The sequence below is a fragment of the Chionomys nivalis genome, chromosome 13, assembly GCF_950005125.1.
Source record: "Chionomys nivalis chromosome 13, mChiNiv1.1, whole genome shotgun sequence".
Classification (NCBI taxonomy): domain Eukaryota; kingdom Metazoa; phylum Chordata; class Mammalia; order Rodentia; family Cricetidae; genus Chionomys; species Chionomys nivalis.
This window is the reverse complement of record NC_080098.1, coordinates 66,556,959-66,582,709: the sequence shown is the minus strand read 5'-3', so window position 1 is coordinate 66,582,709 and position 25,751 is coordinate 66,556,959. Positions and strand designations below refer to the sequence as shown.

The following is a 25,751-nucleotide window of genomic DNA, read 5'->3' as shown; positions in this document are numbered from 1 at the left end:
CTTTCCAGTCCATCTGCCCTCCTTAAGCTCAGCAGCCTTCCCCTTCCCTCCCTCCTAGCATGCTCACCCCACCCCCTGCCTCTGATGCTTCCTGTTTCATTCTAGGTAACAGGATCCTAAATGTTCCTAGGTGGGCAGAACGCCCAGTTCAACACATTTCTAAGTGGCCCTGGTTCTAGCCAAAGATATATAAGTGGAAATTACTAGAAACAATTCCACAAAATGGCTAACAATAGCATTCTGATCCTATCCTCATCTTCATGCTGCTACCTGGAACTCAGAGCTGATGTCTGGAGCTCTAACAGCCATTCTATGAACATAAAAATAAGGATCTCAGAGCTGGGTGGTGGTGGTGCACGCCTTTGATCCCACCACTTGGGAGGCAGAGACAGGAGGATCTTTGTGAGTTCAAGGCCAGCCTGGTCTACAAGACCTAGTTCCAGGACAGCTAAGGCTATTACACAGAAAAATCCTGTAGACAGATGTTTCTTTCACACCTGGTGCCACAGCCGTTCAGTCCCAAAGAAACATACATAGGCTTATATTAATTATAAACTGTTTGGTCTATTAGCTCAGGCTTATTATTAACTAGCTCTTACAAATTAAATTAACCCATAATTTTCATCTATGTTGAGCCACGTGGCTTGGTACCTTTTCTCAGTACAGCATTCTCATCTTGCTTCCTCTGTGTCTGGCTGGTGATGGCACCTCTGTCTTTCTTCTTCCCAGAATTCTCCTAGTCTGATTGCCCCGTCAATACTTCCTGCCTGCTACTGATCAATCAGTGTTTTTTGTTTGTACCGGGTTTCTTTGTAGCTTTGGAGCGTGTCCTGGAACTAGCTCTTGTAGACCAGGCTGGCCTTGAACTCTCAGAGATCCGCAAGCCTCTGCCTCCTGAGAACTGAGATAATCAGCATTTTATTGAACTAACACGAGTGACAAATCTTTACAGTGTACAAGAGCATTATCCCACAGCAAAACTCTGTCTCAACACCCCCAAAATAAATGAGTAAATGAACGAACGAATAAGCAAATAAATAAATAAATAAATAAATAAGGGTTGCACTCTATGACCTGCAGAGTGAAATCAAGGAGGCTGGTCCCTGAGACCACAGCTAAGGCTCCGTGCCTGCATCTTCCTGCAGTTTAAGAATGAATTATTACCAAACACATTCGAAATGGAGCAATTAGAGCTCCAGGGGAAGAGAGACTGGTCTATAGTGGAAGTGTAATCAATATACACTACCATGGCCTCATGTGCAGTCTCAGTCGCTAAAGGGGAGTGTTGGGGCAGGGGAGGAACTCATTGGGAGGGTGGGGGAGGGGCAGAGGTGCAAGACAAAGGGCAGAGAGCAGGAGCCTCAGCTTGTGCCCCAGTACAGTCCCTGGAATGGGAAAGAAAGGACACAAGCTAACTCCAAATTTTAAGGAAAATACCAAGTGACTGGAATAACGGAAGCTCCTCACTGCTCCAGGGTAGTCAGCCTGACCAGGGCTGCGCTTGGATATAAGCTTTACAAAACGCGCATCAGCTAGAACTCGAGAGGCGGTTTAGCCGTGAAGAATAGTTGCTGCTCTTAGATAGAGAACCTGGGTTTCAATCCCAGGACCTACATGGCATCTCACAACCATCTGAAACTCCAGTTCCAGGGGATCTGACACTACCATTCTGCCCTTCGGTGGCAGCCAGAAGCAACTCGTCTGGCAACCCTGACTAACTGTAAAGACAGTAGGAAGTGTGGGGCTCACCATGGTCCTCAAACATCTCCACCCTGGGCTGATCCTGATGCTGCTTACAGAAGCACAGGACATGCTCAGCCAAGCCGAGCCCACTGTGGCAGCAGCTCCTGCCCTGTAGACCCAATCCCACAATGCGGAGCACAGTTATTTCATGGGTAGAGGGCCAAAGCCTTGTCGAAACCCTGATGCTCTTAAAAACACACCCCAGGGACCAGCCAGAGCTGAGGGGGATGGAGGACAGAGAAGTGGAAAAGGGAGGGAAGGAGGAGGGCTGTTGGGTCTGACTCCCCCCGCCCCCTTCTTTTCCTTTTTTCCCCCTCTACACCACTCACTGTTTGGTGTAATTTAAAACTCACTTTAAACAAAGTGACTGCCATTCCCACACAGACAGGCCGCCACGGTGCCTTCCAGGAAAGCTCCACAGTCATCCTTGAATGCCAAGTTCAGGACCCTGGTCTCTGTGTTTAAATTTAAACAAACAGATGTAACACCTTTCCCTCAGGGGAAGCTGAGGTCTCCCACTGACAGCTGAGGCCCTCCTGCTTTTGGCAGTGACAGTGAATTGTCTCAGAAGAGGGCCTGACATCCCATTAAAGACAGGGTCACGAGGAGCCCATTTACCACACTGAGAAGGAAGACCTGCAAGCTGCAGTCTCTCCAGCAGCCTGCCTGGGCTGTCAGAAGGCAGCTCTCCACCTCCAGGGAACCCTGAAAACCTCAGCAGAGGCTGCAACTGAAAACAGGAACATCCCCCAGCCAGAGCAAGATTAAAGAGTGGTGAGCACACAGTTCAGGTCTGGGACCATTAATATAACCTTGAGAGCACTGTGTGTATGTGTTTGTGCCCAAGTGCATACACTGTGCATGCAAATCTGTGTACATCATGTACACACTCATGTACATGGCCACACCTGCAAGTGCCAAGTTAAATGTGTGTCTCTGTACGTAACACGCACACAAGTGCATGCATAGCATGTGCACACATATCTATATCTGCAGATGCGTGTAAACATGTATGAATATATGTGTGTGCATGCATCTGCAGATGTGCACCTAGGGGTGTGTGTGTGTGTACACACTGCATCTTAGAGGAGATACCAATAGTGACAAGATGGCACAAAGACTTTTAAGCATCCTCCTGGGCACCACAGCAAACACAACATGGGATCCTAAATGGCTGTGGTAAAGTAAACTGTCCCCTGAACTCCAACCCCACAGAGGCATTGGCCACAGGAGCCTGCTCTGTCTACTACCTGTTCATTTGCTTAGACAAGAAGGTGAAACTGGCTGCCACAGCACAGAGGAGAACCTAGTCACCCCACCCCACCCCCGCTGGATGTGGCCCTCCAACCACTTCCTGTCAGCCACTCGCTAGGCACTCCACCCCCACAATGCTGGCACCCCAGAGATGCTGATGTCACTAGTCCAAACACTGAATTACAGAGGACCTGTCCCTTGAGAGTTCCAGGAGGGGTCCAGGAACTCCTGAATAGCTGTTGTCCCAGCTTTGGTGTTCCCAGGCCCCAGGCATATCCCCAGAGCCAAGATCTCCAGCTGGTAGGGGTGTGCTCTACTGTAGTAACCTGGCAAGACACAGCTAGTGGGAGCAGCTGGGCCTCACCATCTAGGTCAACACTCAGTCTCAAGCCACGTGAGCAGGCAAAGCTTAGATAATGCTCAAATGGGCTCTTACCCCTTCCAGCTCATGCCCCAAACCTGAGCACTAAGTGGGTGGGTGCTGCGCTGGATGGGAAGCCAACATGCAAAGCAGAGTGTGGGGCGTGATGGCCACGGTGCCTACCGACCAGCAGTGGTGACGGGGCGCACATTAAGGAGGAGGTAGAGCCAGGAGTGAAGTGGGGTTCCATGGGGGACTAGCGGCCACCTGCAGGACCTGAACGATGGCATGCTATTAGTACAATGTGGCTTAAACTTCTGACAGATCCTGACACCATCTCTTCCTACAGGTTTTGTGGCATGAGGGTGGCATTCTGTCACCTCTTCAGGCCCAAGAAGTACAAGCCTGGCCTCACAATCCCCCAGGACTCCAGGTACTGGTCCTGGATCGCAGAGACAGCACAGGTCTGTGCAGTGGCTGGTCTGTCCCAGCGTCTGGCCCTGGGTAACCTTCAGCTGCCATTGTGAATGTTACTGTGACATCCTAAATTCCTGTGTGACGGTGATGGAGGCGGGTGAGGTCTTTTCAAGGTTATGCGGTCATGAGGATGGCCTTCTTAAGGATGCTCCACAGAACTATCTCCCTCTCCCTTTCCACCAGGCATGATGGACAGTCAGAAGTGAGCCCTCGCCGGACACTGAATCGACCCTGGTTCGATCCTGGGCAGCAGCCCACAGAACTGAGACCGCCGTGCTGCTTACAATGGAGAGCCAATTAACAGCAAAACCCAGCCCGGAGAGGCCAGTACCAGATATACTAGCAGACAGTACTTACTCAGGAGGTCAAAGACAGTGGTGCTTTTGTTCCCAAAGAGAGAAAGGAAACTTCCATCAAAGATGCTACAGAGCACTTCGTTTGCCTTTTTAAGGCTCCTTTCTTATAGAATGTTCTCTAGCTGCATGAATGGCACCACGGTGTCTGACTCCTCTAAAGAAATGTAAACTGAAATGCCACAATGTGTCCCCGAGTCTCCCCCAGCCAGTGCTGCTGGTGTCCAAGGACAAAGGATTTTTTGGGGGAAAGGGACAATAGAAATTAAGCCATGGCAACATTCTACCCCCCGGGGGCTTCGGAATGCAGCACTATGAACAGTGAGGACAAGAACCTACTATATTATTTGGCAGAAACTGTCACTGGTTCCTTGACTGGAACAGGGCAGCAGGTGCACCTAGAAAGACAGTACACAGTCAGAGACCAGGGTGGGTGTGCCTGGGTCATATTGTGCCTGCTGCATACCTTCACTGCATTCCGAGGAAGGTGTAGGTCGGCATGGGAGTGACCCATACTGTTGAGAGGAAGTGTTGGTCTGCACGGAGACAGACACTGCTCTGGGGCTGGTACTCACGGGGACCAGGGCTCTTACTATTTAATGTGGCACTCAGTGCATGAAATTGCCCCATACTTTCAAATTCCTCATAACTAAGGAACCTTAGAAACATTTCAGAGACCAATGAAATTCAGACAAATGGTCAGTTAAAAGGAGGAAGAGAAGGAGGAGAAGGAGAAGCAGCAAGACAAAACTTGGAGCCCAGTGCAAACTTAGACTTCCTGAGGAATAATGAGGTCTCTCTGGCCAGGGAGGCGGCTCAGTGAGTAAAGATGCTTGCCATACAAGCCTGACGACCCGAGTACAATCCCTGGTACCCATGGTGGAAAGAGAGAACCAATTTTGAAAGTTATCCTCTGACCTCCACTGGCAAGCCATGGCATGCATGCACGTGCCTGGACTCACGTAAGTAGTCTCTGCCCCAATGCACCCAGATATCCATGCTATATGTGTGTATAACCAGCGTCCACACCCCCAGTGAGGGCTTCCCTCCTCACCACAGCCCGGCCAGGCTGTCTCTGAGGAAGAAGCAAAGCTGTTACTTATGTCACCGTGCACTGAGGAAGAGGAGAAGGATGAGGGACAATGGGTTTTACACACTTTCTGGTTATTTCTCTTAGCTTTGTCCAGTTAAAATGCATTGCAAATCCTGGGTCGAGTGCCATCAGGAGCCCTCTTCCGGTGCTGTGCCTTCCCACGGCAGGAAGGCGAAGGCCAGTGAGGGTGCTGTAGCCCATACCATGTTGAGAGGAAGTGCTGGTCAACATACAGAGACAGACACACAGAGACAACTGACACAGGACCCACACTCACAAATACACAGGCAAGCACAGCCATATGGGAGACACGGGCACACAGACACACTCAAACACACAGATGTGGAGCCGTAAACACACAGGGTCATGGCCACGTGTCTTTTCTACACCCCAGAAAAGAAGAGAAAGCACACACGGGGTGCACACAGGGGCATCATGTCATTAGCAGTCACAACCCAGAAGGGATGGGAGTTGGAGAACATGGAGAAAGGGAAGGTAAGGCCATCTGGGGCATCAGTGGCCAGCATCAAAGCCCCATGCTGCCCTGAGGGACGGCAGCCGTTTCTTAGCCTTGGCGCCAATGTACACATAGCAACAAGGTCTCTAACCGACCATTAGAGCCAATGAAGGCTTCTAGACTGTATCAGTTGCTAACCTGGGCATACAAATCAAACACAAAATGATTTACCTGTACCGTGCGTGGGTCTCTGGGGTCAGTCTTGGCACTTACAGAACGGAATCTTCAGGAAGATTGCTCTGAAAGTATTGAGAAACCAAGAGTCAAGTCCCCAGGTCCTCCGCCCTCGTGCTCAGTTTGGCTTCCAGATACTGATACAAATTTCTGCTTCAACTTACGGCCCCAGGCAGATGACCTTTCTCCCCAGGACCTATGCGGCTTGTACACTTCAAAGGAAGTGAGGTGCTGGGTAGCCAGCAAAGGGGAAGTACAGTCTGGGTCGGCTGGCGCTGGCCTCACCACCACACACTACCACTTCTCCTTTCTTTTTCCTTCTCTGAAAAAAAAAAAAAAAAAACCCAATCGGAGAGAGATGGCTCAGAGGTTTAGAGCATTGGCTGCTCATCCAGAGGACCCGGGTTCAATTTCCAGCACTCACATGGCAGCTCACAACTGTCTGTGGCTCAAGTTCCAGGGGATCTGACACCCTCACACAGACATATGCAGGCAAACCATCAATGCACATAAAATAAGAATAAATAAATTTTAATAAATTAATGTTCACCAAGTTGCTGCTCTGTTGCCCAGACTAGCTTCAAATTCAGTATTTTCTTGCCTCAGCCTCCCCACTGCGGAGACTTCAGGTGTATGTCACCCTGGCGCCTCGGCCACTTTTGAGTAACATAAGCCATGTATGTGCACACCGCCTGTCACAGAGAGCAGAGTCCGTTCACTGGAGAAAGAATCACCAGGCTCAGTTAGAAAGCTTACCTAGCACACAAACAGCCCTGGGCTCTGTCCCTAACACTGTATAAACTGGGCATGGTGGTACAATTCCGTAATCACCCGCAAGCCAGAGACGGGATGATCAGGAATTCAAAGTCATCTTTGGCTGCAGAGGGAATTCAAGGCCAGCCTGGAATGTGTGGGACGCAGGCTCAAAAACAAAGACAAGTATAATCTAATTGCTTTATTCTTTTCAGATTTTCAAAAACTCCAGTTATACTTTATTTACTTATTGCATGTGTATATGTGGGGGCACACTTGCCCACAACACATGTGGAAGGTCAAGGACAACTTGTAGGAGTTGGCTCTATCTGTCTACCATGTGGGACCCAGGGATCCAATTCCGGTAACTGAGGTAGGCGGCAAACAACTTTACAGGCAACATCTCAATCCTAATTTCAGATTTGTATCTTTTCCATCTTCCTAAGGAAAAAAAACCACAACAACAAAAAACCACAGACTGTATAGTCACAAGAATTAAATGGGTGCTCGCCCCCTGTCTTGTTTGTTTTTTTCAGGGGTTGCTGGGACAGAACCCAGAGGCTGGTTCACATTAGGTCAACAGTCCACCTCTGAGCCGCACCTCAGCCCCTCTCTTTTCTTTCGTGGTAGTTTTAAAGCTAACCAGAAACAAGCAGCCTCTGTAGAGTGAGGCCAGGCTTCTGTAATACATCCATAAGCATCAGGGACAGAGCCCTCCAAACAGGTTCCCGGAACCTAGTGACTCGGTGCCATCAGTCGCAGAGGGACGGCTGGAGGCCGAGTGTTGGAGGAACCTGCAGGGCTCAGGAGTGGGCCAGACTGAGCCCAGTCCAGGGGCTTCCCTAGCCTGCTGAATCCTAAGCCACTCCCAGTGGGACTTTGCAAATGACACAGGTGACCCACTCAAATGGTCCTCTCCTGTCACAGGAGTAGCAAGAGGGGGCAGTCTCCTGGGGTCAGGACAGAGAACAATTTAGGGAGACAAAGGAAGTGATTTATGCAGGAAAGGAAGGTTAGAGAGCAACGTGAAGGCCTAGAATTATGAAATGGAAAGAGTCCCTTTGAGGAGGCCTTCTGTATGTTTGTCACTTCATGAATGGAGGAACCTTGTCATTTTGTGAATGAGGGAACAGCCAGGGCTGCTCCCTACGGCCTGATCAGAGCTCACCACCTCTGTTGTAGGGCAGGGATGGCAGAGTTGACCCTTATCCCTTGAGGGTTCTGTGTCCCTCTAATACATACTGGCCTCTGACAGCTGGACCCACTGTTTGTACCCATTTCCTGCCCACCAAGGTTCCCAAGTCCCTATCCGGTCTCTGACCCCAGCCATACCCCAAATTCAAGTCACTCCTGCTCTGGCTGCAGCAGCAGCAGCTCAGACGCCGGGCCTCCAGCGTGTGTTCACTGTTTACTCAGACCGTTTTCTTCTGCTTCCTCAACACAAAACCACACAAGATATAATTAGTTCTCGCACTCCAGTCGGCCTGCCATGGACTCCCCCTGAGTGGGTATACGATGGCACCTTAGCCTCCTCAACACAGCACCTACTGGTGGCTTGCAGGATGAAGGACGAGGAGAGAAAGGCTTCCTTTCCATTTTCAGAAGCCAGAGAAGCCTGCCTTTCTCTCGCCTCTAGGACAGAAGCTAGGGTGGCCCTGCATTCCCAGCAGAAGTAATTGGATCAACAGGCCCTAAAGTTGAAACTACCAGAGTCTGGCTCCTTCAAGCTGGCCTTAAGGAAGTTGCTGGGGCTCTCTGGGCCTGTCTCTCCCTTCAGAAGACAAGCTAACAAACAGCGGTGACCCAAACATCAGCTGCCTTGGACAGTCACTGCCTCACCTGGAGGTTTGAGGGTCTGAGGTTGATCTATGTGAGGAGCTTCATCCTGAGCACGGCACCCACCGAAGATGGAACTGCTGAGTGTTAACTGGGTGGCACTCTTGCTACCGGTGACATGCAGCCTGTCAAAAAGGACTACCTGAGATGGCCCAGCCACACACAAAAAAAGAGCAGAGTGTAGCTGCATCTGCTTTAAGTGTACCAGAAGCATTTTAAGAGTCTGGGCTGAGGCTGGACGTAGCTCAGGAGGTGGAACGCTTGCCTAGCACGTGAGAAGTCTAAGGTGTGACACCCAGCACCGTTCAAAACTGGGTTTGGTGGTGAGTGCCTGGCTATAATCCTAGCTGTGGAGGAAAGGCAAGCAGATCAGAAGTTCAAGGATATCCTCAGCTACATAGCAAGTTCAAGGCCAACCTGGGCTACATGAGACCCTGCCTCAGTTCTCTTCCCCATATGCAACAAAGGTTTTGAAGCACTATGTCCTGCAATGACCACAGGCCTGGATGGAGGATCCTGAACTCCAGAACCCCCAGCAGTCTCGGTAGCAAGCACAGGTTGGCGAGACCGCAATGAGACGTGGTATGTAGCAGGACCCCAGACCCCTGGCCTTGTCCAGGGCTGTGGACTGTGGGGGCCCCCCCGATCCCTGTCATTCTCAGCCCCATTCCATGCAGAGGTGAAGGATGAACACACAGCACAAGCAGACAGGGCCATGGCCAACTGGGATTTGTCTTCTAAGTCCCCAGCCACTAAATGCTACCCTAGCAAACTGCCTTCATCTCCAGCAACTCCTCGGAAAGGCACAACAAAAGGTCAGGCCAGCTCGACAAGGGTCATGATCAAGATTCTTGCGACAGGGAGGCCTAGGTCAGTGGGCGGTTATCTCCTGACTTCTTTGGATGTGGCACACCCATGGGAGGGGCTTTCTGTTCTCTATAGCCCCCCAGCATGGTCAAGCTCCCCTAGTTTGCCTGATCAGGGTTTCCAGTCTACCTGCCAACTCTCACACTGCCTCCCCTAGAGATCCCAAACCATACCTCGGCAATTTCACCACGTCTTAAGGGTCTGTTAACTTTTTGTCTTTTTTTTTTTTTTTTTTTGAGATGGGTTTTTACTGTGTCATCAGACCTGGCTTCAAGTCGTCTTCCTTCCTGCCGAGCCTCAGGACAGCATACCTCTGCTTCTTCATCTTTTTTTTTTTTTTTTTTTTTAATTTTTGTTTTTTGAGATAGGCTTTCTCTGTGTAACCCTGGCTGTCTTGGAACTCACTCTGTAGACCAGGCTAACCTCAGACTCAGAGATCCACCTGCCTCTGCCTCTCTAATGCTAGATTTAAGGCTTGTGCTACTATGCCCAGCTGAATGTCCCTGCTTCTTAACCACAGTGGAACCAAAGCAGCCAGCGTTTTATTGATGCTCAGCATGTGGTCACTGTGGACATCTTGTGAGACATGACAACTTTACACACCGCATGCCTATGACAGGAAGAAGCAAGTGTTGTGAAGTCCTGTAGTGCTTTTCTTAAGCTGAGGGTGCCAGGGTTCCCCATGCTCCCAAGACAGTTATGGTGCAACTGTGGCATGTTTACAGCCAGACTCTCTAGTCCCTAAATACCAAATGGCCCTCAGGCAAGATGTAAAAGGCTAGCAGAAGACTGAGCAAGGAAGGGTGCCTGAGTCAAGTCTTCTGACACATGTGCTGTGGTACGCATCAGCATAGCACACACACACACACACACACACACACACACGAACACTCTAGAGGTTCGTATGATGTGATCCATAGATTACAAATGATCCTCAAACTCACTTTACGCATTCTCCCAAGCCACTCACAGGAGCTATTTCTTCTTGACTTCCGTTAAGAACAGTGGCTGTAGGGAACCACCAGCATCAAGAAACAACTTTAAATAAGGCCATAACCTACAAGAGTCCTTGCATCTGTTACAGACACTAGAGGTCACTGGAGGCAGAAACCGATCCAGAAAGATGGCCCCATCAGAACTGCACTCACGGTGTCCCTGAGGCAGCCAGCAGGGCCCAGGAGGGACTCACTACCATTAGACCCAGAAATCAGAGATCATTCTGCACACTCCAAGCAGGAAAAGGAGAACCTGAGCAACCTCACTGTCCCTCTAACGAGAGCCCCTCTGCTCCTGGCAGCCTAGATCCCTATATAGGGCACCAGGGCCTGGAACTCTGGGGTGAATTTGAGACCCTGGCCCTGAGTGTCTCTGGTCTGGTGAGCCTTACAACAGTAACAGGCCAGGGATGCCAGAGCAGGTCTCCTGTTCTGTGATGTGCCAGTTCCTAGATGAATCAGATCGTGAAGCACGGTGGGTCACTCACAGGGAATATGAAAAAGCCGGTGAGTCACCGGCACCAGACACCAATGTACCATCGTCTTCCACCGACACAGCTGTATCTCTTTGGGGGCACAGGAAGGAGATGGATTCATTCCTAAGTACGAGGGAAAAATGCTGGATTGATATACAGAACTGCCTCACATTAAGACTGGAGCATCAAACCTTATAAATTCCAGCAGCTTCTTAGAAAAGCCAATTCCAGAACATTCTTTCACCAAGATAAGCTAGGCTGTGTATACAAATGACAGGTGGCCCTGGAGCCTTATCCCTGCCTCAAGACAATAATTTGTCCTTAACTAAGCTCACTGCCCACTCCGAAGGCCCAGAACATTCCAGGCCTTTCCACGCCAATGAATATGAAGAGAGCCCTTGTGAAAGGAAGACCCCTCACATGCATCCACCAGGTCCATTCCATCTTCTCCCTGTGTCCGCAGGCAGAAGAATGCAGGTGGCAGTGACCTTAGGGTCCCAGATGCAGAGCAGAGGCAGCTGTGCAAGAGGGAGAGGCTCTACCCTTGGCGCCACCAGGGGCTGCCCTTGTTCCAGGGCTGTCAGGCATCCATGCATTTAGAGGCACAGAAAAGTCGGGGCTCAGGGAGATAGCTAAGTGGGTAAAGTGTCTGCGTTGGAAACCTGAGGACTTCAATTCAATCTGTAGAGCCTATGTGAAAAACTACACGTGGTGGTCCAAGGGAAGTAGACTCGAGGCATGGGCCTCAGGCTTCTATACTTGCACACCGTACTTGCTTATGTAAGAGTGCCCACTCATATGTGAACATGCACTCATACAAATACACATGCAAAAAACATTGGGCCTGGGCTGAACGTGCACACATTTGTCCTTATTCCTTACACTACTTGTACTGTGTACCTGTATTCACATTAGCAACTACAAGAAGATAAAGGCTGTGGGGGGGGAGGTGCAGGTTCACATAGTGAATGTTCCATAAGTAGCTCAATCATGATGAATTTGTCTGTCTTGAGGTGAAATAGAACTGATCTCCACAAACAAAAGGTGAGAAAATCACAAGCTGTGAGTCAGACAGTCTTCAGGGAGGGGACGGGGGTAAACACGGGGTTCAGGGAACAGTTCAGTCATGGGAAGGGGATTTCAGCACAGGGAGTGAGTGTATCACAAAATTTCGCAAGGAGAGGAAGTTTTTAGCAACACTGCCCCAATCAGCAAGGCCTGTCCAGCTCTACCCAACGCACCCATTAGACACACCCAGCCTTATCTTACCTCCACCAACAAGCAGAGGGTCTACAAACCCTCTAGACCCAGCTCTACACAGTCCCCTGTGCAGAGGGCCTCAGATGAGGGCAGTGAGCCGGGACCTGACAGTTCTGCCACGCTTACTTCCTTGGCTGTACCATCCCACACGTTCAAGGGGATGCCAGCTTGGAGATATTTATCTCCAAGGTGGTTTCTGAACAAAAATTATCCTCCTAACATATGCTCGCCCATTAGGAAGGGTTAAGTAAATAATAACAGCAGGGTGTGCAACACAGGCAGCACAAGCCAGGCATGTCAGCGGTTCTCAGCAAGTAAAACACAATACAGTATTGCATGCAAAACACGTAAGTCAGGGCTACTCGCTAAAATCAGTCCCAAGGATGGCGTCTGGAGGCTGGGCCAGGCAGCTCCACCCAGACCCACACCTGGAGGGGCAGCAGCTCCTGTTTTTGACGTGCACGTGGGTCTCACATAGGTAGCACTTAGGCTGACCTGGAAGTTGTCACCTGAACACAAACGGAACTACTTGCATTCAGTTCAGTGGAATTTTAGAGGCATTGTAGGCATCCTCTTTGCACTCTTCCGGGTCTTCTACGTATATGGCTGGGGTCTTCTGTCAGTATTAGCCATAGTACCACATGCACTGCTTCCAACCACAGCTGTGCCCACCTCGGCATCCTCTCTTCCGACGCATCTTGCCTTGGTATTCCCACCAGGCATTCCTGACATCTACAGACTCATCCACACTGAGATCCGCATCCTCAAAACATCAAAGCCTGGTGCACATTCAGGTTTACCTCCCAGGTACTTATCACCTTAGGTCTGTGCCTCTGTTACCTTCACAGCTATGCTGTTCGGCTCTGACCTGTGCCTCCATCATCTTCACACCTGTGGGCGGTTCACCCTCTTCCTGCCACACCCACACTCTGAGCCAGAGACACAGTGAGACTACCAGCACCAGCTGTAACCTGGGCCCAGTTTAGCATCCATTACCTGGTAGAGCTGGCCTCCAAAGGTGCCTGGGCTGCAGTGAGGCTACTGAAATAGACTACTGGTTGTGGCTTGATTCATCTCCTGAGCCACAGGAGATGCGGTTCAATAAAAATCCATAAGCTCCCTAGCGCTTGAGAGGCAGAGACAGGCAAATCTCTCTGAGTTCAAGACCTGCCTCATCTATAAAGTGATTTCTAGACCAGCTAAGGCTGAGACCCTATTTCAAAACAAACAAAAAACTTGTAAGCTCACTTAAAGCATGGTATGATTTTACTTAGTTTACTAGGTCATATGGTTCTTGGGTGCAGATTCTACATATGACAACATTGTATATGATGTCAAAATTCTAGACATGCCTGAAGGAGAAATCAACCTAAAAACCAACTCTCCATCTGGAAAAGACGGCTCAGTATCTCAAAGCACCTGCTCCTCTTGCAGGCGACCCAGTTCTAAGCACCCATGTTGTGCAAATCAACTGCCTATAACTGCAGCACCGTGGGGAGCCAACAAGTTCCAGTCTCCATAGGCACCCGCATGCACATGGCTCACAGTCTCTCTCTCTCTCTCTCTCTCTCTCTCTCTCTCTCTCTCTCTCTCTCCCTCCTCCCCTCTCTCCCTCTGTCCCTCCTCCCTCTCCCCACCCCGGGCGCACAAGTGGACCTGAAAGCCCACATTATTGCATGGGCCACAGTGCTCAGTCTCTTCAAGCATGTAAACAGAAAAGAGGCTCCAAGCCCCGAGTAGCAGCCAAGCTATGGCGGTTTGAATGAGAATGGCCCCCACAGGCTCATATATTTAAATGCTTGGTCCCTAATTGGTGGCACTGCTCTGGGAAGGATTGTGAAGTACGGCCTTGGAGGAGGTGTGACATTGGGGTGGGCTCTGAGGTTTCAAAAGCCCACTTGAGGCCCAGGCTTACTCTCTCGGCCTCCAACTTTCAGATAAGGCGTGAGCTCTCAGATAACTGTCCCAGTACCACATCTGCCTACCTGCTGCCATGCTCCCTGCCACGACAGTCACAGACTCTAACCCTCTGTAACTGCAAGCGTCCCATTAAATGCTCTTTTATAACTGGCCTTGGTCACAGTATCTCTCCACAGCAATAAAAAAGTAGCTAAGACAGAATCTTCTCCAAGCACTAGAGAGAGGTTTTCAGAGCCAGCCTGGGGGCAGAGAACAGACACAGAGGTGACCAGGAGAGGCTGGGGGGACACAGACAGAGTGGCCAGCAATGGCAGCAGTGGCGTCACTTCGGGCTTGGGTCCCGTCCACAGGATCCATGCTCACCAGCCCGGCATGTGCAGCCACGACACTTACGTGAAGAGGAGCGGGAATTCCTCCTGCCTGTGCTGGGTGTTCACGGCACCTTAAGCACCTTGTACCCGAAACCACTGCCACCCAGAGAACACAGAAGGGCAGCCAGGCCTCTAAGCCTCTACAGGTTCACCTTGCTGGCTGGCTCCGCTTCCAGGGCACACCCAACAGAAGCACTGGGAAAATGTTTTGTTTTTAGCCCTGTGCATGCTGACCTTTCTCTCTACTCTGCCAGCCCAGAGCCTGTGGCTGCCTGTCTAGTTCTAAACATATAGTAGACTCACACAAAGGGCACACCCCGGCAGATCCCTGGGGCTGAGGCCACGCTGAACAAAGAAGAGCCTATTCTGTGGCCTTTCCTGGGCTGACCAATATGGTCTAACTCTTTGGTTTGTTTTGTCTAGTATGAAATGGAGAAGGGGTGAAGGTTTTGCTCTGTTGCCCACGATGGCCCTGAACTACTGACTTCAAATGATTTCCCTGCCTTAGCTTCCTGAGTAGCTGAGACTCCTGATACACACGGCAGTGCTGGGTTCTTTCACACTTTGCTGTGCCCATCCCTCAAAAGAACTCCCTTTGGGGATACTGAGGCCTGGTGATGCCTACCACACTCCCCACCTTGCTGACCCTTCCCAGGAGTAAGGACACATGAGCCACCTTCACTGGTCCTTAAACCTCACCCATCCTCCACCAGGTGGCTTCTATCCAGCACCTCTGTGCTGCCTCCATCTAAGGACTGCAGCACCTGTGGTCCAAGCTCCTGCTGGGCCAGTGGCAGTGGCAGCAGGTGGGCATGCTCATGGCCTCTGAACACTAATGTTGGCACAGACAGAGTTCCTGCATCCCTGCTCAGTGCTCCATCACTGACCTCATCTGCCTCGCAAAGGCGAAGATGCTCCTCCCCCAAGCACTGCATCTCAGGGGGCATGGATGCCTCCCTGGGACCGCTATTGAAACAGACTCCACTGTTTTGAAACAACAGAGATACATCACAGAACAGCTCTAGAGGGCAGGCATGCAGAGGGCTGGCTCCAATCTCAAGGTCGCCTCTACCATTGGGCTTCTCCCAGTTCACCAGGGACCTTCCTCCATTGCCACAGCCATCAAATGGGATCCCAGTGTCCCAGGCCAACTAGGACTCTGTCACCAGCACTGCTGAGATCATCTCCCAGACAACTTTTCAGAACACCTTGCAAGAGGGACTAGAGCCGAAACAACGGTTGTTCACTGACGGCTGGGACCACATATGACCAGGACTGCCTAGCAATACAGACGGTCCTGATATACGTGGTGGGGGTGTTCCCGCTGGACCGCTTTGTTCCTCTTCCCAATGCGATCACACTGAATAAATCTCCCTTTTCTGCTCCTCACCATTAATTATTTTATTTATTTTTTTGGTTTTTCGAGACAGGGTTTCTCTGTAGTTTTGGTGCCCGTCCCGGAACTAGCTCTTGTAGACCAGGCTGGCCTCGAACTCCCAGAGATCCGCCTGCCTCTGCCTCCCGAGTGCTGGGATTAAAGGCATGCGCCACCACCGCCCGGCATTAATTATTTTTTTGATTGGCTTACTGAGGACAGGTAGCCTGGCTTGTTGGGGCTGCCAGGCCCCAAGCTCTAATTGCTCCAGTAACAAAAGCTGGGCCAAGAGACACGACATCAATTTTCATTTGCACAGGTACTGTCTATCACACACCAGAAGGAAGGAGACGAGGCAGGTAGAAACGGACCCTCCTCTACGGCATTCTAGGTCACTGTGGCAAAACTCCCACACTAACCCTCTTTTGTCTAATCCCTTCTCTGGGATTTATCACCTTTTATTTAAATGGCTCTGAAGCCTGCGTCTGCTTCTTTGGAGTCTGAGTTCTTTTGTGAGAGGCACCAATACACACGAGGGTATTAAAGTCAGCCGGCCTGTCTCCTCTTGGTCTGTCTTTTACTACTTTACTTCACAGGCACCAGAGCAGGGCCTGGAAAGTGGGGTTCCCTCCCCTCTGAAGCAGTGGAGCCCCCCAGCAGTACCCTGATGATTACATTCTGGGTCACCTGAATTATCAAGGACAGTCTCCCCATCTCAAGGCTCCACACCAGATCATGATAGCTTCCACGAGGCCCCCTTGCCATGGTCACCTGATGTGAGCGTGGATGTCTTGAAGGACGTTTATTCAGATCCCCTGATTAGCACATCTGTCACTAAAATCCAAAACTGAGAGAAGGGACTAGAGCCCTGGCAAAAGACACTTGCACCCAACAAAGATGGTTTCTTTTCATTAGCAAAATTAGTATGTTTGGCAGTCCAGCACAAGCCAGCTGAAGCTGACCTCCAAAGAAAAACCTTTACCCAACATCCAACAAAGGAATGGACCCAGGAAGGAACTCTGTGGGGCCCAGAACAGGTAGGAATTTTCCACTTGCCATTCCATAAGACGTGCACGACCGAGACACTTTTCTTTCATAAATGGGAATCACTGAGACAAAATGTCTACCCCCTTTCCCTGGGCCAGACTTAAAAACAAGCAAAAAAGAAAAAAAAAAAAAACAAATAAACAAAACCCTCTCCGTACTTCTCTCGCATGTAGATCCTAACTTCTAATTGTTAAATATTTAACTGAAGTGGGTGTGGGGAGAGACCAGGAAAGTAGAGAGGGCCATGAGATGGGGAAAAGGCTTCAAATGAGAATGGAGAGGAGGGGAATGGGACTATGTCATTTGGAAGCAGAAAGGGGAATGAATATTGGGGGGGGGGATAAGATGGGGGAAATCAACCAAAACTAAGAACGTATGCCAATGCCATAAGGGAACGTGTTACTTTATAAACTCATTAACAAGACAAATAAGTAAACAAAAGTGTCTGTCAGCAGCCTAACTTGTAAAGAGAATATATAAATAGCAGCCCCACCAGCTGAGACACAGACAGAGGTTTGCTCCCTGGAAGGAGCCTGTGCAACCTGCCCCAGATCCCACTGTAGGAAAGCCCCCTAAAGCTCGCTCAAGGCTCAGTCTGCAAATCTCCTGGCCTTTGTCTCGTGGTTTCTAGAAGTTATAAGATGGCCGTAGCCTCTTTCCCTCTCCAGTTAAGCCAAACTGTAAATTAATCCTTTCCCCTTTGCCTATGTCTGTTTCCTGATTTCTTTTGGAATTCAGGGAAACTGAGGCTGTTGGTTGATTATTGCCCTGAGTGTCCTTCCATACAAACATGAATTCCTGGGAGCCAGTGAGGGAGGATGGAAAGGACACAGCTGAGAGCCCATCTTGCAGACAGCCGCCAGTCTTCGGGAAGATGCCACAGTGGACACAACTTGCTTGCTGCTGTTTCAGGTAAAGCCTGTTTCTGCCGGGAAGCAACAGACTGGCATTTTAACAAGGGGAAGTCCATAGGGCCTGAGTCAGCTGCTTGAGCAAGCTGTGTTCACCAGGGTCACTGAAGGGCACTTCCCAGCATACCTGCCATAGCACGTGCTCCACAGGGACGCCAGAGTCAGGTAGAGAAGGGGCTGGTCCAGGGGGATGAGCAACAACTGTGGATGGAGGAAGAGTCTCAGGACCCGGGAGAACATGGGAAGTTGCAAGACTACACAGACCAAAAGTCTCTGACTTTAGAAGTCACTACACCACCGGAAGCCCCCAATCTCTGGGCTCTGGTTCCAAGGTTCAGTCCCAGGAACTCTAGGGCAGGCACTGCCATTTGGTCCTGGCCTGTAGTTTTTTGGCCGCTCCCTGTCCCCATCCTTAGGTCAAGACACACCCTAGTCCTCTGACTTCCACACACATGGGGCATCAAAACCACTGATTTACAGACCCAGCGGCCTGAGATGAGGGCACTCCGGCTGTGCCACTGTCCTACACAGCAGCCACATCTGGGCTTCCCTGGGCTCTGGGGCCAGCCAAGTCCCTGCCAGGGCCACGCCCACAGGCAGCAAGCCAGTGGCCCTAGGCCACCACTCCTTCCCCACAGAGTATAAAAGACAGAAACCTGAGATAAATAAATTCAAACAACAAAAGGAGTGTGGCCCAAGACAGCATCAGCAGATGTGGGTGACGACTAGCTACTTCCAAGAAGGACCCAGGGGTAGCTCCAGGCTAGGTAGCACCAAGCAACCACTGAACGATAGACTGGCTCTGTAGCCAGGCCATGCCCACTGCCTTCAAGGTATAGGACAGTCACATGCTCAGACTAAGCATCCACCCTCCGCCTAAGTACCCCTTTTCCTCCATTCCCAGGCACCAGCCATCTGGGCTCCTGGAAGGTAGGTACACTCTCAGGATACCCCACTTAGACCCGAGCCATTTGCAAAGCCAGAGGGAAGGCCAGGCCCCATTACTAACCCTGCATACCTTTCTGCAGCTGGCTTCCCAGCCCTGCTCTGGCCACTGCGTCCCTGGCTGCAGGATCAGCACTCAGGACTCCTCTGGAGGACCACTCAGGACCCTTGTGTGGGACCTCTGCCTGCCTGAGACGTCTGTCTTGAGAGTTGGGGTTACAGTCTGGGATGGGGTGAGGGGGACGTGCTGCAGGCGGATGGGTCCACTCTTGTTACAACAAGGCACCCTTCAGCAGTGGGACAAGGCTCCGTGGTGAGCTCTCTCTGCAGGTCGTGGGACAAGCCTGTCCCCATTCTCTGCCCTGTAAATAGCGGGGCTGTTCTACAATGTGGGCCTGATTGTTTTCCTACATGGGCTGATTCAGGGCATGGGACAAGCTAAGGAAAGAGAAAGGCTGCCTTACAGACTGGGGGTGAGACCTGAGGAGGGGGGAGTAACCCTGCCTAGCACCCTCACTATCTGGCTCCTGCCTACCAGGCACAGCCAAGGGCCACCTTCTTGACCTAAAGAAAACACTTTTTTTTTTTTTTTTTAAAAAATAACAATCACCCACATCTTCAAGGTTTTCCTACTCCTAGCCATTAGAGTGTAGGGATGAGACCTTCCAGAGGAACAGACACGCTGGATCCCTTAGACACGCGGCCCTTATCTGGTTCTGTAAGACCTTGGGCCAGACCTGAATGCGAGGGTGACCCAGTCCCCTCGGCAGTAATGTTCGGAGAATAGCTCATCCACAGAGTCAAATATTCCTCCTGCCCTTAGTGACAACATAAAAAGGCTTTTAATTAGCACACGCTTCCCCACACCTGCAAGCACCGCCCACATCCCTGAAGGTGCAGGACTCAGTTTGACTTGTCTCAGAGGCACCAGCTCAGCAAACAGCAAAGGCCTCGGCAGCCGACCCAGACCCCACAATACAACACCTCAATCTGTTTACGATAGAAAGCAAGAGTGGGTGTCTATTTTCAAAATCGAAAAAAAAGAAGAAGAAAGAAGAAAAGAAGAAGGAGGAGGAGGAGGAGGAGGAGGAGGAGGAGGAGGAGGAAGAGAAGGAGAAGGAGAAGGAGAAGGAGAAGGAGAAGAAGAAGAAGAAGAAGAAGAAGAAGAAGAAGAAGAAGAAGAAGAAGAAGAAGAAGAAGAAGAAAAGGAAACAGCCAGCGAAGAATTTACTGTACACGCTGCAGCCAAATGAAAACCGGCTGGCCCGTGACCAAGCTCAACCACATTTCGGCGCCACTCACAAGCATTAACTCATCCTGTTTGATCCAAGAGCATGCCACATAATACGTCTACATCAGTGTGGGGTTCCGTGGGTCACCCGCATCAGGCTGCCAGGGGCTGCACTGAGGAAGTGGCAGGCCTGGGACATCTGAGGCCAGCCTGACCTGGCTCACCCAGAATGGGCCAACATAACTAACAAGATGTCAGTGTCCTCCCTCTGAACCCACCACATCCTGGGAGCTACCAGGTTGTGGCACCTCTATCCCCACACAAACCCACTGTTATGTTGGTTTCTCATCCCCCCAACCCGGGTCGGGGGACTCATCTCTCTCCCTGATGAACCAGGGAAGAAAAATTAAGCACATTATGCATAATTGAATATGCAATTAAGTACTACTAAACACTACTAGAGTTTTGAGTTCTGTGTTGGGCTTTCCCTAAAATTTTACTGTAAACATACCTCCAACGCTGTCTGTAAGCAATTAAAATTGCCACGAGTAGGCATGTGAGAAGCCTTGAACAGGGAACCACGGGCCCCAAGAAACAGCTTGGGTGTCCTCATGTCAGCCAGGTCATTCTGGACACTCCCTGGTCACCCTGAGGATACTCCAGCAGTTACAGAGGATGGCTACAACCATCATAACCATGCTCCCATCATAACCACTCAGATAGAGCTTGATGGGAATGGAGTACTCCAGAACCGCACAAGTCTGAGCAATCTCCATCTTATCAAACAGATATTCTCACTTGGACCAGAGAGGGCACACCTTTCCAGAAGGCCCGGCAGAGGACCTGTGGCTGGAGCAAACATGATCTTTTATTTGTATGAAGGGTTGCGCCAAAGTTGGCACAAACACCCTTGCCACACACTGCTCCTGGCCATGTAACCAGACTGTTTGGTTCACTTTTCAAGTTAGTCAGGAGACTCTTCCCTGTGTTGTTCTCTGGTGTCGCAATGAAAGGCTTAGGCCCAACGAGAGGCCTCTTCCAATGGTCTTTGCCTACTTCAGATTTTCATCATAAACTGAGTGGGCTGAGCTGGCAGCACCAAGAAGAGACAATGGGGCAGCAACAGCTGTGGCGGTGGCGGTGCTACCAGCAAAAGTCATAGCAGCAAGATGATGGCTGAGGGGGCTGGGGAGATGGATCCATGTGTAAAGTATGAACACTTGCATTTAGATTTTCAGAACCCACATCTATCTGGACACAGCAGTGTGTGGCTGTGATCCCAGCACTCCTACAGTGGGGGCGGGGGGGAGGCAGAGACAGGCTGATCCCTAGAAGTCTCTGGCCAGCTAGCTCAGTGTACACAGAAGCAAACAATAAGGAGACCCTGTCTCAAACAAGGCGGAAGGTGAGGACCAACACATCAGGCTACGCTTTGGCCTCTGTGTGCATGACATGCATACATGCTGTTGTGGAATAGAGTTTGTTCTTTTGTGTGGAATATTTGTTTAATGGTGCAAAGATGTGTTGCATTCTTTTATGTTGCATTTGTTTTAACTCTGTGAAGCTGTGCTACTTTGCCTGTCTAAAACACCTGATTGGGTCTAATAAAGAGCTAAATGGCCAATAGCAAGGCAGGAGAGAGAAACAGGTGGGGCTGGCAGGCAGAGAGAAGAGAGAGAGAGAGAGAGAGAGAGAGAGAGAGAGAGAGAGAGAGAGAGAGAGAGAGAGAAGGAGGGTACAAGAAAGGGAGGGAGGAGTGAGAGAGGGAGGAGAGGACACCAGAGTCCAGCCACTCAGCCACACAGCCAGTCACAGAGTAAGAAGAAAAGTAAGATATATAGAATAAAGAAAGGTAAAAAGCCCAGAGGCAAAACATAGTTAAAGAGACACGGAATAATTTAAGATAAACTGGCAAGAAACAAGCCAAGCTAAGGTCGGGCATTCATAGGAATAAGTCTTGGTGTATTTATTTGGGAGCTGGGTGGTGGGAACCCTAAGAGCAAGGAGAAAAAAAAACTACACATGCACCTCCATTTGTAGACAACACACACACAAACACACACACTGGCTGAAGAATTTAGAGGCCAGCAACAGAGAAGACCAAAGATAGTAAAATACAGAAAGGGTTTTTTGTTGTTGTTGTTTTGAGACAGGATGTTACTGTTTAGTTCTGCCTGACAAGGAACTCAGCGTAGATCAGGCTAGCCTCAAACTCAGAGTTCTGCCTGCCTCAGCCTCCTGCGTGTGTGCTGGGATAAAGGCATGTGCCACCACATCCAGCCCAGAGAGAGTTGCAGAGAGCCAAAGATGAGGGACTGCAGGCCTTGGTCACAAGGTTTTGAGAGCTAGCACGTCTTAGATTCACTGTAGGTTTCAGAGTTAACGACACGAGCTGTTGGTAGGAGCCACAGGTCCCAACACCCAAGGCATGGGAGCCGTAGCACTAGATTGCAATAACTGCTGCCGCCAACCACTGCTAAGTGCCAAGGGATACACTACTGGCCCAGTGCCAGCCACTGCCAGCTAAAGCCCAGAGAAAGAAGCTTCCAACCTGAGCACCTGCAACCAAACACCTCTGGCCTCAAGTGTCAGGAGCAAACTGCCCCTAGCTCTCAGGACTCCGCATCAGAGTCTGCCCATATCTACGCCTTCATGTTGGAGGGCTTGGGCTGTCAATCCAACAGCTACTAAGCATTTTGGAAAAGAGCACAAAGCCCCCAAAACCACTCTCTGCAGCTGTCTCTCCACTCCTCCACAGTATAGCTGCACAACTATCCCTAAACTCCAGCTCTCTGACTAATGGTTATTTAAAAAGAGGAGGAGGAGAAGAAAAAGAAAAAAGGGGGGTACCTCCAGGGACTCGGGAGGTGTCTCAGTGCTTGCTACACAACCAAGAGGTCCCCAACTCCCATGTAAAAGAGTCAAGCAGGTGGCAATGCATATAGCCCCGGAAGTTGGGGGATGGAGACAGATGGATCTCGGGAATTCACTGGCCAGCCAGTCTAGCCAAAAGCAGCCTCTAGCCTCCACACACATGCACGCACACACACATGCACGCATACACACACACACACACATGCATGCACACAGGCAGGCAGGCATGCACACACCATACACAAACGCAATAAAAATAATAAACAGAATATCAAGAGCTCTCTGCTTCCTTCAGATTAAAATCTCAGCTCTGTACCACAAAATAGTAGTTGGCTGCCTGATTCGCTTCTCACCAGCACCCCAGCTACTGGCAGCTTCTCTATACTTCACCTTCTGCCTGTACAGCAGCCAGGCCTTCTGGAGAAATGTCCCCGATCTGAAAAGAAGGAGTCTTCCTCCCCAGTATCATGTACACCTACCTACTCACACCCACCTGCACACACTCCCTCCAGCTCACACCCACCTGCACACACTCCCTCCTCCTCACACCCACCTGCACACAGTCTCTAGCACCAACTGTCAGCATGGGACCAGAGTTACTCTCATGGAATCAAGCAGGGGGAGGAACATGGGAACATGCCTCGGGGTGTGTGTAAGATGTGTGCCTGGTGTGCCATGTGGTAAGTCAGTCCTACTTGAGTGTGAAGATGAGCTAGCTTGGCCAGTCGACTGGAGAGGAGCTGGGCCAGCAGGGGTCAGCCCAGCCCATAACTACCCTATCTATGACTTCTCTACTCTGGTAGTGTTTCCCCAAAATGACAAAGAAAAGTGGAGATTTGCCAAGTGCAAGTTCCCAAACTGGCCTGATCAGCAGCCTGCTTTCCTAGCCACTCACAAGAGCAACAGCCTCCTCCCATGGCAAACTGCTTCCTCAGCACCCAGTCAGCGCGAGTCAAGCCTCAACCTGTCGTGGTATATTTTGATCGCCTCTGACACTCCCTAGACTGTCAATAAAGTTTACATCGAGTCAGAGGGCGGAGCTAGCTGCTAGCTGACCATTGTTAGCCACAGAGATTTTGGAGGACCCGAATTATATAGAGAGATACAGGAAGTAGTAAGGAGGGACTTAGAGAGATTCACAGCCCTTTAGGATTGAGGAAGAAGAGAGAGGAGGTCGCTGTTAACTTCTCCGTCACTTCTCTGATCAATCAGGTTTTTACTCCAATATCTGACTTTTGTATTTAATACTAGAACAATATAACTAATGGCTTCCTCAACCCTTACCTCATGCATGTGGCCCAACCAAACCCCACCTGCCACCATACTGAAAGAAATGCCTTAAACCAAATCAGCCTCACCAATAGGCCCCTCTTTCTACACACACACACACACACACACACACACACACACACACACACACACGCTGCACCTCTGACAGCAAACAACATCGGTGGTGGCTCTGCAGGGCCTGGCCTCTGGGCAGGATGGATGACTGTAAAAGCCAGGCCTCAGCTAAGGCATGTGGCAGTGTACGTCCGAATGTCAGGATGATCCCATGAACAAGAAAGAGAAAGAGGGCAGAGGGCCGATCCCCCGTCCTGCAGCTCCTCCTCAGGGCTCGGGGGCCCCTAGCTGAGTGCTGCCTTCCTCTCCAATGGAAGCTGCCTGGCTACTCTGCCCCTTACCTCTTCCATCTCCTCCCAATGGCTCAGCCGCTTTGCCTCTGATCTATTACATGTCAGCCTCAGCCCCTCACCTCTTCCGTCTCCTCCCAATGGCTCAGCCGCTTTGCCTCTGATCTATTACATGTCAGCCTCAGCCGAAAGCAAGAGGGAGCGGTCACTGTGGATGAGGGACTGGTAACTGCAGGACGGGGACTGTGCCCACCTCCTCTAGAGTGACCTGGCGAGTCACAGCCTAGGCACAGGAACGTCTGTGACAAAGCTCTCAGCTCTCTCAGCCCTGCCCCCGGCAACCTTGAAAGGGCTTCTCCAGATGCCATTACTATTTACCACACCAGGATCCCACAAGGAACGTGGTGTGTGGATTAACACCCAGCAAGTCTATGAAGGAGGCTGTGTCTCCCTCCCAGCCATGATACCCAGTGACCTGCGGCTGGGCTCCTCCCTTCCCAGGGGCCAGGCCACACTCTCACACCCAAGAAACGTTGCTGTCCAGATGCTGGAGTTAAAGGCCAGTGGGTAGAACAACCATGAAGGCCAAGAAAGGGACTGCAGCACCCTAGCCTGGCCTCGCTGGCCTTCCTATCTGATCTCAACCCAAGCACCTCTGGGAGGACAGTGTGGAGGTGGCCCCTTGTGTCACTAGAGCATAAAAAGAACGAGGAAACCAGGAGACGGCCAAGTGTGCCAGAGCTGAGATGCTGAGGAGAAAGGGAGGGGATCAGAAAGCTCCAAACAGAAATAAAACATGCCCGCCTGGGGCCAGCTTCCCCTGCTGCTGTTCATGGGAGGCTTTGAAAAGACAGCCTTCCAATAGAGGAGGCTCAACCTCACAAGCACCCAGGACACAGACAAAGAAGAGCAGGCAGGCAGCCGTACATCTCCTGCCCTGTCACTTCCTCTACCCCCAGGAAGCTGCTTCTCGCCAGACCATGACTCAGTCTAGAAGGCCCACCTGGACCCCACTGGGCTCCCCCTGGGAAACTCCAAAACCACTTCCTGGTGAGACCTGCAAGGCAACAGCTGGAGCATGACCCCTCTCCTGCCCCAGGGCAGAGCCCATAAAATAAGAAGCCCCGGAAAGAGATGGGTGTTTGCGTCCCAGACTGTGGAGGGGCTGAAAGAAACGTGTAAGGAGGGATGCCCTGATACCCACTCAACCCACAGGGTCTTGTTAGCACATCTAGACCCCTCCTCCAAGGCCTATCACTCCACCCACCTGCCCCCAAGCCCTGC

The 25,751-nt window shown here is 50.7% G+C and overlaps 1 protein-coding gene across 12 annotated transcripts in view; it reads right to left on the bottom strand.

Annotated features, from left to right (window-relative positions):
- Nucleotides 1-25,751, bottom strand: part of Sema4d (semaphorin 4D) — a 101,607-nt gene that overhangs the window by 40,506 nt on the left and 35,350 nt on the right. For 7 of the 12 annotated variants that reach the window (XR_009058180.1, XR_009058179.1, XM_057787110.1 and 4 more), the window contains exons 3-4: nt 6,137-6,294; nt 5,970-6,037 (exon numbers count right to left, since the gene is read on the bottom strand). The exons of 1 other annotated variant lie outside the window; for it this stretch is intronic. The gene's annotated coding sequence lies outside the window, so the exon portion shown is untranslated. Of the gene's footprint in view, nt 1-2,096; nt 2,199-5,969; nt 6,038-6,136; nt 6,295-17,910; nt 17,985-25,751 lie in introns of those variants that run through there. 4 more of the 12 variants (XM_057787107.1, XM_057787108.1, XM_057787105.1 and 1 more) reach the window with 4 other exon arrangements.